Consider the following 14,118-nt stretch of genomic DNA (forward strand, 5'->3'; position numbering starts at 1 on the left):
TGTATAACCGTCTTTCGTAGAAGTTTCTACGCAATTCATGGTGGAGGGTACATATTATTATATGTACCTCTAGATATCCAATTTCAGGCAAATAGGATAAAAACTTCGGATTATAGAAGCCCAAGAAGTAAAATCGGGAAATCGGTCTATATGGGGGCTATACCAAAATATGGACCGATACTCACCATTTTCGGCACACCTCTTTATGGTCTCAAAACAACTCTAGATTTCCAATTTCAGAAAAATTGGATAAAAACTACGGTTTCTATAAGCCCAAGACCCCAAATGGGGAGGTCGTTTTATATGAGGACCATACCAAAACATGGACCGATACTCACAATTTTTGGCACACGTATTTGTGGTCCTACAATACCTCTAGATTTCCAATTTCAGGTATCGGTCCATATTTGGGGCTATACCAAAATATGGACCGATACTCACAATTTTTGGCACACGTATTTGTAGTCCTACAATACCTCTAGATTTCCAATTTCAGGCAAAATTCTATAAGCCCAAGACCCCAAATCGGGAGGTCGGTTTATATGGGGACTATATCAAAACCTGGACCGATATAGCCCATCTTCGAACTTGACCTGCCTGCAGACAAAAGACGAGTTTGTGCAAAATTTCAGCACGATTGCTTCATTATTGAAGACTGTAGCATGATTACAACAGACAGACAGACGGACATCGTTATATCGTCTTAGAATTTCTCCCTGATCAAGAATATATATACTTTATATAGTCGGAAATCGATATTTCGATGTGTTACAAACGGAATGACAAACTTATTATGCCCCCGTCACCATTCCATGGTGGTGGGTATAAAAATAAGAACACTCGTATGTATATAAAAACTAGATATTTCCGAAAAAAATTTCAATTATATTTTTAAATAGAAATATTTTCTTATTAATTAAAATATTAATTGGGATAATTTATATTTTCAATCATTTCCTTAAGTGACTTTAGTTTGATTAAAAACTTAATTGTATCAGTTAAATTTTTAAATGTCGACGTAGTCAACTTCAACCAGTTTTTTTGGTTGGAAATAATTTGATAATTTGACATCAATTATCTACATAAATTATATATGTATGTTATGTATTGAGATAACACTATAATTTAATTATACACTTTATATTGGTGATTGTTTTTTTTTTTAAAACTAAGCAAAAATAACTTATTTACCTCCTATAAAAAAATTATTCGAAATATTATACTTGTTTCTAATTTCATTTCGTAATTTCCAAAGCCTATTGCAAAAACCGAGATCATAAAAAAATCTGTAAGCTTGAAATCTAAATCACCTTAAACACATGACGTGGTTGATGACCCCTACTACACATTTGCCAAATGTCGAATACTACCCATTGGCAATAATCAAATCGATAGATGACAAAACTCATTTGCATTTCAAGTTAACCAAGTGGATTTTTTTCAACATGGAATGCACTAAATATTCCTGTCAAAGTTGTCAAAAGATTTTTAAGCTTACTACACTAGCAGTGTTGAAATGTAATGCTTTAAAAATTCAGAATTTATTAAGTGTTTCTTTTCCTGCAACAAAAAGTTCCACACTATTCTTAAAAGTAAATATAGTAATAAACAAAAATCATTCATAAATGGTACTACTTCGTAAGTAATTTAAAGATCCAATAAATCTTATCGCTTTCAGTGAATTTCATAAATAGCAACGGCGAATGTATTATTAAGACCTACATAAAAACGTATTAACTACGAGAAAAAAAAACACAAAAACATGTTAACTTGATAATTTAAAAAATAATGTGGAACGCACTCGTATAATAAACAGTGGTTTATTGGGGAAACAATTTATATAAAATATTTTCAAATGCCCATATGAAAAACAATTTATTGACAGTTTATCGAATGAATTTATATGGTAAAACTAGACTTGAAGATTTCTTTAACTTTTTTGTATATGGGGGAAATATTTAGTAATTATTTTTATTATATTTGACCTTGGAAAAACGAAATTTTCTTTCAAGTAAAGATATTTATTTTTCATTAAAAAACTTCATTGAGTTCATCGGCTTCTTCATCGGCTTTTGGAAAAACCTTTATATCAGAGAAATGGGTCTTCTATGGTAAGCACACGCAGAGAAGGAATATGATCACCTCAAACATGTTTCAAGAGCAAAATGTTATTTTTGTATGGTGACCATGTAACATGTTTGTCACTAAAATGTTATTTTCTCGTCAAATATAACCTGCTTGCCGAAATCAAATACATGATTTCCGAGAAAATAACATGGTTGCGAAAACCATGTTACATGGTCACCACTCAAAAATAACATTTTGCTCTTAAAACATGTTTGAGGTGATCATATTCCTTCTCTGGGTGCAAACTTCGTATTCGTATTTTAAAGACATGAAATCTTTGGACTCACGATAATATATTTTTCAGTGCATGTAAAATTACATTACTTCCCTTTTTGTTCTAACTAAAAGTTATGCGTGGTAAACTTTGTTTTTCTTTTCTTCTTTAAACGAAGTTTTATTAAATGAGTACTAAACACTGATCTATATATGGATCAGTGTTTAGTACACACACAATTAGACATGTTTGACTGTATGCGTTGATGACTACACCGATATTGAAGTGGTGATGACAATGAACCAGGGGTTAGTGTGTTGGCTTAAAAACCGAATAGTTCGTAGTTTAATCCCTTAGGAAAGTATTTCTTCTTTGAGTGTCATTTCTTGTTTGTAACGTATACTTTTTCACCACAAAAAAACCCGGAGTAACCAGTGTGTCTTTCAAAATACATACACACCCGTAACCCAGAATCTTTCCATTATACAAATATTACAACATCATTATACCACATTAAATTCTTTATTTTGTTTTGGCATGGCTTAAGATTTCAAAACATTATTAACCACATCTCGATGCTCTTCATTTAATGGAGATTGAGTTTATTTTATTTATTTTAGTTGAATTTTACCACAAAAAATTATGCATGAATGTTTCTCGATTCTTGTGGTTTTTGCTACAGAAGCTATTCTGAAATGGATTCTCTTTGAGTTCTCGGAGAATATAAAATATGAGATAGACTTTGACGGATAGCTTGCCATTATATTTTTTATTGGAAGTATTTTGTATCTAGTTAATGCAAATGTAAATTGGGATAGTTATATTTAAATTAATAAGGGAAAAAATAAAATTTTTAAATATATAGAATTTATAGAAATTTTTTTACAATAGAAAATTTTGTCTAATTTAATTTCTATAGCAAATGTTGTCAAAATTTTATTTCTATAGAAAATTTTATTTCAATAGACAATTTTGTCAAAATTGTATTTCTTTAGAAAATTTTGTCAAAATTTTATTTTTATAGAAAATTTTGTGAACATTTGATTTCTATAGAATATTTTGACAAAATTTTATTTTTATAGAAAATTTTGTTAAAATTATATTTTTATAGAAAATTTTGTCAAAATTTTATTTCTATAGAAAATTTTATCTAAATTTTGTTTCTATAGAAAATTTTGTCAAAATTTTATTTCTATAGAAAATTTTGTCTAAGTTTTATTTCTATAGAAAATTTTTGTCAAAATTTTATTTCTATAGATATTTTATTTCTATAGAAAATTTTGTCAAAATGTTATTTCTATAGAAAATTTTGCCAAAATTTTATTTCTATAGAAAATTTTGCCAAAATTTTATTTCTATAGAAAATTTGGCGAAAATTTTATTTCTATAGAAAATTTTGTCAACATTTTATTTCTATTGAAAATTTTGTCAAAATTTTATTTCTAAAGAAAATTTTGTCAAAATTTTATTTCTATAGAAAATTTTTGTCAAAATTTTATTTCTATAGATAATTTTTGTCAAAATTTTATTTCTATAGAAAATTTTGTCAAAATTTTATTTCTATAGAAAATTTTGTCAAAATTTTATTTTTATAGAAAATTTTGTAAATTTTTTTTAATACAAAATTTTGTCAACATTTTATTTTTATAGAAAATTTTGTCAAAATTTTATTTCTATAGACAATTTGGTAAAATTTTATTTCTATAGAAAATTTTACAAAATTTTATTTCTAAAGAACATTTTGTCAAAATTTTATTTCTATAGAAAATATTTGTGAAAATTTTATATCTACAGAAAATTTTTGTCAAAATTTTATTTCTACAGAAAATTTTGTCTAAATTTTATTTCTACAGAAAATTTTTGTCAAAATTTTATTTCTATGGATAATTTTGTCAAAATTTTATTTCTACAGAAAATTTTTGTCAAAAATTTATTTCTACAGAAAATTTTGTCAAAATTTTATTTTTATAGAAGATTTTGTCAAAATTTTATTTCTATAGAAAATTTTGTCAAAATTTTATTTCTATAGAAAATTTTGTCAAAATTTTATTTCTAAAGAGTATTTTGTGAAAATTTTATTTTTATAGAAAATTTTGTCAAAATTTTAGTTCTATAGATAATTTTGTCTAAATTTTATTTTTATAGAAAATTTTGTCAAAATTTTATTTTTATAGAAAATTTTGTCAAAATTGTATTTCTATAGAAAATTTTGTCAACATTTGATTTTTATAGAAAATTTTGTCAAAATTTTATTTCTATAGAAAATTGTTGTCAAAATTTTATTTCTATAGATAATTTGGCAAAATTTTATTTCTATAGAAAATTTTGTCAAAATTTCAAATTTTGCAATAGAAGTACAATTGGTAGTATAGGAGTACAATCTATAGATAATTTTGTCAAAATTTTATTTCTATAGAAAATTTTGTCAAAATTTTATTTCTATAAAAAATTTTGTCAACATTTTGTTTCTATAGAAAATTTTGTCTAAATTTCAAATTTTGCAATAGGAGTACAATTAGTAGTATTTTTATAGAAAATTTTGTCAAAATTTCATTTTTATAGAAAATTTTATCAAAATTTTATTTTTATAGAAAATTTTGTCAAAATTTTATTTCCTTAGAAAATTGTTGTCAAAATTTTATTTCTATAGATAATTTGTCAAAATTGTACTTCTAAAGAAAATTTTGTCATAATTTTATTTCTATAGATAATTTTGTCAAAATTTTATTTCTATAGATAATTTTGTCAAAATTTTATTTCTATATTAAATTTTGTCAAAATTTCATTTCTCTAGAAAATTTGGTAAAAATTGTATTCCTATAGAAATTTTTTGTCAAAATTTTATTTCTATAGAAAGTGTTATCAACATTTGATTTCTATAGAAAATTTTGTCAAAATTTTATGTCTATAGAAAATTTTGTCTAATTTAAATTCTATAGAAAATGTTGTCAATATTTTATATCTATAAATAATTTTTTCAAAATTTTATTTCTATAGAAAATTTTGTCAAAATTTTATTTCTATAGAAAATTTTTCCAAAATTTTATTTCTGTAAAAAATTTTGTTAACATTTTATTTCTATAGAAATATTTGTCAAAATTTTGTTTCTATAGAAAATTTTGTCAAAATTTTGTTTCTATAGAAAATTTTTTTCAAAATCTTATTTCTATAGATCATTTTGTCAACATTTTATTTCTATAGTAAATTTTGTCAATATTTCATTTCTATAGAAAATTTTGTCAAAAATTTATTTCTATAGAAAATGTTGTCAAAATTTTATTTCTATAGAAAATTTGGTCAATATTTTATTTCTATAGAAAATTTTGTCAAAATTTTATTTCTATAGATAATTTTGTCAAAATTTTATTTCTATAGTAAATTTTGTCAAAATTTTATTTCTGTAGAAATTTTGTCAAAATTTTATTTTTATAGAAAATTTGATCAAAATTTTATTTCTATAGAAAATTTAGTCAAAATTTCAAATTTTGCAATAGGAGTACAATTAGTGGTATAGTCAAGTATGCTAAATTTTATTGAAATCGGTTCAGATTTAGATATAGCTCCCATATATATCTATCGCCCGATTTATACTAATATGACCACAGAGACCAAAGTTTTAGTCGGATTTACTTGAAACTTTGCACAGGGAGTAGAATTAAGGTTCTGGATATGCATCCCAATTTTGGTTGATATCCGTTCAGAATTATATATAGCAACCGATTTTCCTTCATATGACCACAGAGGTCAAAGTTGTAATCCGATTTACATGAAATGCATGGAGTAGAATTAACATAGTAACTTTGCATGTCAAATTTGGTTGAAATAGCTTCAGATTTAGATATAGCTTCCATATATATTTTTTCCGATTTGTGCAAAAATGGCCAAAATACAAATGCAAATCCTTGTAAAATCGCCACTGCTAAGTCGAAAACTTGTACAAAATGACTCCAATTCGCCTATACTTCATATCAATCGAATCATAAATACACATTTGCGAAGTTGTTTCACAATTGGTTCAGATTTAAAGTTTCTCATATTTTGTCTAACATTGTGTTCCACCCCACGACTTTAGCCGACTTAAATTTTAACTATATAGATTTTGTAGAAGTCTAATAAATTTTGTCCAGATCGGGTCAGATTTAAATATATGTATATGTGAACATAAACCTTTATATTTAACATCCAACACATTGTACAGATTTGATATGCTATCGAAAATGTGGATCTACTAAGTGGTGCAGAGTATAATAACTATTTGTCCCCAACGAATAAGTTAAGTATTAAAGTAACAATTTTAGCAACAAAACTTCATTGGTTTATAATTTCGTTTCACGGAATTCGTTACCAGCTATAATTTCGTATCAATTTTAATTCAAACAATTTAACCCGAATCGACCCAGAACTTCTTTTTTTGAATTTTAATGTAGGTCCTAGGGATTATAAATCGATTTTTTTTTCATTTTGCCCTTTCAGATCGAAAGATATAGGGTGTGACCATATGGTCACATTGGGTACGATTTGTGTTCGTACAACACGAAAAAAATCGAGTTATTTTACATGTGACCATATGGTAACACTGGGCTGATTCGGGTTAACTTATATGTTATTGAATTATAATTTTACCAATTTCCAAAGAAAATTTGCTGAGTGGTGCTAAATTATCGAAAAAAAATAAATGCTATTTTACTAAGCACAGCTGCATGTGATATTTCTTACAAGAACTGCTTGAAATAACTTTAATCTAAATCTGGTTACAGTAACCAAAAAGTAAAACTTGAATCTATTCCTAAAGAACTGTTATTATTTTGACCGCAAATGGATGCTCAACCCCATCTCGTTTGAATATCAACTATGTCAACAGTTCGATGTTGTAAGTATTCCAATTAAACCTATTTGTCTGGCAATAGAACTATAAAAGTAGTTCGAGTTCAACTGGTTTATTTTAACTTCAATATGATTTTACGGTTTATTGTCATCCGACAATAGACATATGCAACTGTCATAAATACGTGGTCAGATATGAATGCACGTGGATAAAAGCAACTACCATATATGCCTACAACAGTATTGTCTTAATACTCGCCTCAGGAGATACTCGTATCAAGTTTAATGGTCTTCTCAGTAATACAAGTGTCACATCACAAAATATCTGGCTGGGATTTTTTTTATCAAATTGCTGTTGTCCATGATCATTGCTGCAGAGGTATTGCTACACATGAGTTATTATTTCATGACATTCAAAATTCCAGCATTGATTCATGTGTGTGCACAACGAAAGCGATTGTCGGTCGGCGAACATTTTCTTATTTATGAGTACTTTTTTACGCAAAGCCCAAAATGAGCGAAGGCCTTGGCTGTAAATGGCATAGTTTTGAAATTAGTTGTTCTAACAGGTTGACTGATAAGTCCCCGGTCTAACAAAGAAAAACACGTTTTTTTGTCAAAATTCGTTTTTATTATTCAACATAGTTCCCTTCAAGAGCGATACAACAATTATAACGACCTTCCAATTTGTTGATACCATTTTGGTAGTTCTCCTTCGGTTTTGCCTCAAAATAGGTCTCAGTTTCGGCGATCACCTCTTCATTGCAGCCAAATTTTTTCCCTGCGAGCATCCTTTTGAGGTCTAAGAACAAGAAAAAGTCGCTGGGGGCCAGATCTGGAGAATACGGTGGGTGGGGAAGCAATTCGAAGTCCAATTTATGAATTTTTTCCATCGTTCTCAATGACTTGTGGCACGGTGCGTTGACTTGGTGGAACAACACTTTTTTCTTCTTCATGAGGGGCCGTTTTGCCGCGATTTCGACCTTCAAACGCTCCAATAACGCCATATAATAGTCACCGATGGTTTTTCCCTTCTCAAGATAATCGATAAAAATTATTCCATGCGCATCCCAAAAAACGGAGGCCATTACTTTGCCAGCGTACTTTTGAGTCTTTCCACGCTTCGGAGACGGTTCACCGGTCGCTGTCCACTCAGCCGACTGTCGATTGGACTCGACGGAAAAACTCGGGTGTATTACGAGTTAAAGGCCGGTACTATGTTCATTCTTGCGAACAATTTTTATAGAAACCATTATTTCGCACATAAAAGCGGTGTTTATTTAGGTAACTTGGAGCGCTATTTTACAGGGAGAGATATTGAATTAAGTTGGTGGTTGCTGTTTGTTATTACAAAATTAACATTTTATTTTCTTTGGGCAATTGATCTGCTGATCCTTTGTATAGTTTCGGAACAAAAATATAATCCGTGTATGTGTTATAAACCCACACAAATAGTTTTAATAAATAAATTATTTCTTAATTCACATTGCAAATGGCGCCATGCTATAAACGTCAGTTTTTCAACTCGAAAAAACAAAGTACCACAAATGGAAAAATTTCGCTAGTTTTTCGCATTTTTTAATTTTGTATGGAGTTTCAACGCGAAAACCGAACAGAATACCGGCCTTAACAGCTGCAAACACCGCTCAGAATCATCAACACGATGTTGTTTTTGGTCAAATGTGAGCTCGCGCGGCACCCATTTTGCACAGAGCTTCCGCATATCCAAATATTGATGAATGATAAGACCAACACGTTCCTTTAATATCTTTAAGGCCTCTGCTATCTCGTTCAACTTAATTTTACGGTCATTCAAAATCATTTTGTGGATTTTTTTGATGTTTTCGTCGGTAATCACCTCTTTCGGGCGTCCACTGCGTTCATCGTCCTCCGTGCTCATTTGACCACGATTGAATTTTGCATACCAATCAATTATTGTTGATTTCTCTGCGGCAGAGTTTGGAAACTCATTATCAAGCCAAGTTTTTGCTTCCACCGTATTTTTTTCTCTTCAGAAAACAGTATTTTATCAAAACACGAAATTCCTTTTTTTCCATTTTTTTTCACAATAACAAAAGTTGCTTCACAAAAGACGCTCCATCTCACAAACTAATTGACTTACAGACGTCAAATTTTGACACGAATCATTTGAAGGTTGGTACTATATAAAAATAATATGCATTTAATACTAGCGACGCCATCTATGTGTCAGACCGGGGACTTATCAGGCAACCTGTTAGTTCTTTAAACTTGCCACACTGAAAAATATATTTTCTGGGGGTTAAAGATTTAATAAATAACAATGCTTTAAATAACAATGCTTATAACAGAAGACGCATTTCCCTAGAAACAAATCATGCACGGCATGCTCATTTCAAAACGATTCGTTCATGAAAGTGAATCAACACTTATGTGGTGTCGAACGGAGAACAGGCGGTGTCAATCTGACAACGATAAAATGATACCATACGTTGTCGAAATAACAACCAGCGTTCACGATCTGAAAACGTTATGGTTACGAGTTTATAAACAGAATTAAAAAAAGATTTCCGCTACCGTGACTCGAACCCGTGTTTTCTGCACCACACGCGTTAACGGTCGCCTTTGGACACTGCACCACCGATGGAGTTGCTATAATAACGTCTAAAGATTATTTTAAGACTTTTCATGGCCAAAGAAAAACGAATGCCGTTCATGAAATCGTGAACGACCGTGGACGAAATTGTGAACATTCCTTTTTGATTTTTTGGGAACGTTTCCGTTTCATTTTGTTACCGTCTGTACACGACTTTGGAACGTATTTTTTTTTGTGTAATTTAAATTTTTTTTTCTCCAAAAGTCACAGTCATGAACTCATCCCTTATGATTTACTATCGAACACCGAAACAATTGCGATTTGACAGAGTCTAATTCCCGAGATGTTACTAATCCTTGTTAAGAAATGAAGCCGCCGATTTTAGTCGTCGCCGACTCGTTTTTGCTGTCAACGCCGCTGCCGAATATGTCTACTAATCTTGACTCAGATTTTGAAAAATGGATTCATAATTGTTGAATTTTTTAGCAAAATTTTGAACCTTCCACACACATACAATCAGTATTAAGTTGCTATAAAAATTTTGCAACAAAATGTTATCCTAACAACATTCACGGTAGTTGTGTTTTCATCATAGACGAAGGAAATATAAAGACATCGTGATGACCAGAGAATGAAACCGACCCATTTTTTTCGGCAGCGGTTGGCACTAAATTTTTGTCTCCGGCGGCGGCGGCTTGACGGCTAAGCCGATATAAATTTGTCAATTCGGCGGCTGATAATTATTCATTATAAAATCAATTTGAAGTTATTCGAATGGCAATGAGATTAGTTGTACATCCAATCTTGCAATCAAATTTACATTTCGTTAAAATTTTCTGAGCTAAATATTTGCGAAACTATTATAGCAGCTTGATTGTGGGTGGAAGGTTAAAAATTTTGGGAAAAAATACAACAGTTGCAAATACATTTTGCTGATTTAAATCGATATTTTTGATTAATTGGCGGCTAAATTTGAGTCGAGATGAGTCGACATATCCGGCGGCGGCGTCGACTGGCAAAAAATGGTCGGCGGCGACTGAAATCAGCCGCGCGAATCGGCGGCTATACCTTCCTTGGTCTATGGTTTTCATAGAAAATCCGCAGTGGCGTGTGTCGACGAGTTATTTCCACAGTTGGTAGAATTCTACCAAAAATGGTAGATTTTTTACTGTGGTAGATTGTGGTATAATTCTTGATATTTTGGTAGATTTTACCAAATATTACTCTCCAACTAAGAGGTACTTCAAAAATAAATTTTTGACACAATTTTCTATACAATATAAAATTTTGATAACATTTTCTATAAAAAATAAAATTTGACGAAATTTTCTATAAAGGAACTAAATTTTGATGAAATTTTCTATAAAAATATCTATAAAAAATATAAAATATTGACAAAATTTTCTATAGTAATGGGGGGTCTAAGCCCCCACCCCAGAGGCCTTCCTACGCTTATGAGCGCAACTAAACTCTTACTGCTAAAGAATTTTTTGCTGGGATATTGTGTATGAGTTTTTTTTTATTAAATAAAGATAGACTATTATTATAGAAAACATAACAAAAATTCGGTACACCCTAATATAAATACAACCCCTTTTTTATAATGCTAATAAAAAAACATATTCTTGGCAAACTTTATATGGTGTTTAATATTTATTAATCTAAAAATGTAACAAAGTTAGAATTAACACTAGATCAAACGTCTGTCGCTGGGGATTGAGTTTTTTTTTTCATGCCAAAAATAACTTACATTGCTGATACTACTATCACAAAACACTCTTGTTGTTGTAGTAGAGGTTTTTATAAACTTTTGACAAAATTCTGATAATCGCTCCTGTGGCGCAATTGGTTAGCGCACGGTACTTATAATCAGTAACTTGTGAGCAATGCCGGGGTTGTGAGTTCGAGCCTCACCTGGAGCAGTGTGAGTTTTTTAGCTATGAAAATGATGATCAAAATTTGTGCGCGTGTGTGTTAGACATATCAAAAATTGGAGCGAAGCAAATCGCCAAATATATAATTGTCAGTCAATCTTTCTTGAAAGAAGATTATAAAGAATTATTAGAGAATCGTCATCTCATCACCAATGTGAAGTTTAGAAGTTCGGGGGTTTTCTCCCATAGCCAAAGAGGAATATAAAGAAAGAGCTCTTACCACTGCTAAAAAATGGGAAGCTTTAAATAAAAAAACATTACGGTAACTTTAAAATATGCTTGTTTGGTTCTTTGAAAATCAGAAACCTCTCACAGGTGGTCACCTCCCAAATGTGGACAAAATTTCTAAGAGATTTCACTGTTGATACAACTTTGTTGTGTTTTTTCTTATAGTACTGGACAGAACTATTGTATTATTTATAAGCATCTTAAACGGTCGTATAAACCCTACGACACAAAAATTATTTTATATTAGTAAAACCAATTTTTCTACACAGAAAAAAAAGTGTCTCGTAAATTTAAGAAGATTTTTACAATAATTTATTACAAGAATTTTCCAGAATTTTAGTTCATTTTTCGTATCTTCAACGAAAATTAACTACTCGAAAGGAAATTTTACAAATTCTAAGTAGCAATCGTTTAGTTCATGGCCTACAAAATACGATGGAAATTTCCTTAAAAAATTTCTTAACTGGTAGTTAAAAATTCGTTTGTCATGCTATAAAACTACTTGTGAAATGTAAAGTATTTTCTAAATAATAAGTGCAATTTACCATAAGATTTTTTTGTATGAGAAAATATTTTTTTACGAAAAATGAACTTGAAAGTGGATAGCAATTTCTTACTGACAATTCCTATAGTTAATAATTGTTGGTAAAAAATTTCCCAATGAAATATTTTTAGTTCACATGTAATTAAATTTATAGACATTTTCGTCAAAAATGGGTAGATATCATTTCATGAAGTTTTTGCTAATTTTAAGTTAAACGTTTCATCGTTCTTATACTGATATGCATTTAAGAGCATTGTTTTTAGAGTAAATTGTGGACAGATGCGATGAACTAATGCATAGTACAGAGATCTTTCTCGTCAAAGTGGAATATGTTTAATGTAAAGATGATGTTACTTGATTTTTTTTTGAGAGTGAGAGCATGCAATGCAATAATGAGAAATGGTAGCGAGTGAAGGGGATGTTGTGTATATCTGAGCGTGGGGTTGTTTTTGTTCTTTCAGTGGTTTGTGTGTGTGTTTATTATTGGCGAATGGTTTATTTGTCTGGTTGAGGTGTTGTTTTCAATGAAGGCACATGTGTTTTTGTTGTTGTAGGAATGTTTTGGTTTTGCTTGGTTTTGTTTGGCATGCTTCAGTTATATAGTTGGCGTTGGCGTGGGCTGTTGCATCTTTTTAGCCAGTATGTAACAAGGGAATATAAAGGTATGGAATATTTTGGTTTTTTTAGACATATATTGGTGTTTGTTTATTAAAACTTTGAAATGAAAGTTATTAATATTTTAGCGATGAGATGTACGATGGCGAAGTGATGATCGGTAGCTTAGAAAAAAGTTATTAAGAATGTTCAATATTTAGGAAAAAATGCTGAAATGGAAAGTATATTGAAATTGTTTTATCTAATTTAATTTTTATTGTTCAATGTAAAAAATAAATATTCAATTTCAGAGTAACTCCAGATGAATTTGGAAAATTGTTTGTTACACCTCAGCGTATAGTTTAATGATAAATAGGTAAGAGTTCTTTTTCAATGTGGTTTTCTATTAAAAAATAATATTCTTTATGTATATTATTATTTGCTAATTATTATTTTTTTTTTAACAAGTTTCATGTTTTTCTTTGTTGTAAAAAAATATCTAAGCTAAGAGCAACTCCAGATGGATTCGGGCAAATTTTTATATTTCTCCTCAGCGTATAATTTAATAGAGAAGTGGTAAGTTTTCTTTTAAAAATTGGCTTTCTTCTCACTAGAATATTTACGTTTTAATGACATTTTTATTGTCAAAAATTACAGGTTTTTAATACCTTATTTTAGTATTACTTTAATCAAATATTTTTGGAAAATTTTTGTTACACCTCAGCATATAGTTTAATCATAAATTGGTAAGTATTCTTTTTAAAATGTGGTTTTCTTTTAAAAAGGATATTTTTTATTTATATCATTATTTGCTAATTATTATTATTATTATTTTTTTTTAACTAGTTTAATGTTTTTCTTTGTTGTAAAAAAAAATATTTAATTTCATAGCAACCCCAAGATGGATTCGGGCATATTTTTATATTCCTCCTCAGCGTATAATTTAATAGAGAAGTGATAAGTTTTCTTTTAAAATTTGGCTTTCTTTTCACTAGAATATTTAAATTTTTATGACCTTTTTATTATCAAAATTACATGTTTTTAATACCTTATTTTAGTATTACAATAATCAAATATT

The 14,118-nt window shown here is 29.4% G+C and overlaps 1 protein-coding gene and 1 non-coding gene across 2 annotated transcripts in view; both read left to right on the top strand.

The window, feature by feature from the left end:
- LOC142230832 (uncharacterized) overlaps positions 1–14,118 on the top strand; it is a 135,424-nt gene that overhangs the window by 85,805 nt on the left and 35,501 nt on the right. The gene's annotated exons all lie outside the window — the stretch shown is intronic.
- Positions 11,571–11,662, top strand: TRNAI-UAU (transfer RNA isoleucine (anticodon UAU)). Its single transcript is given in 2 exon segments — positions 11,571–11,608; positions 11,627–11,662. It is a non-coding gene; the product is annotated as a tRNA-Ile (tRNA).

The sequence above is a fragment of the Haematobia irritans genome, chromosome 3 (genome assembly GCF_050003625.1).
Source record: "Haematobia irritans isolate KBUSLIRL chromosome 3, ASM5000362v1, whole genome shotgun sequence".
NCBI classification, from domain to species: Eukaryota; Metazoa; Arthropoda; class Insecta; order Diptera; family Muscidae; genus Haematobia; species Haematobia irritans.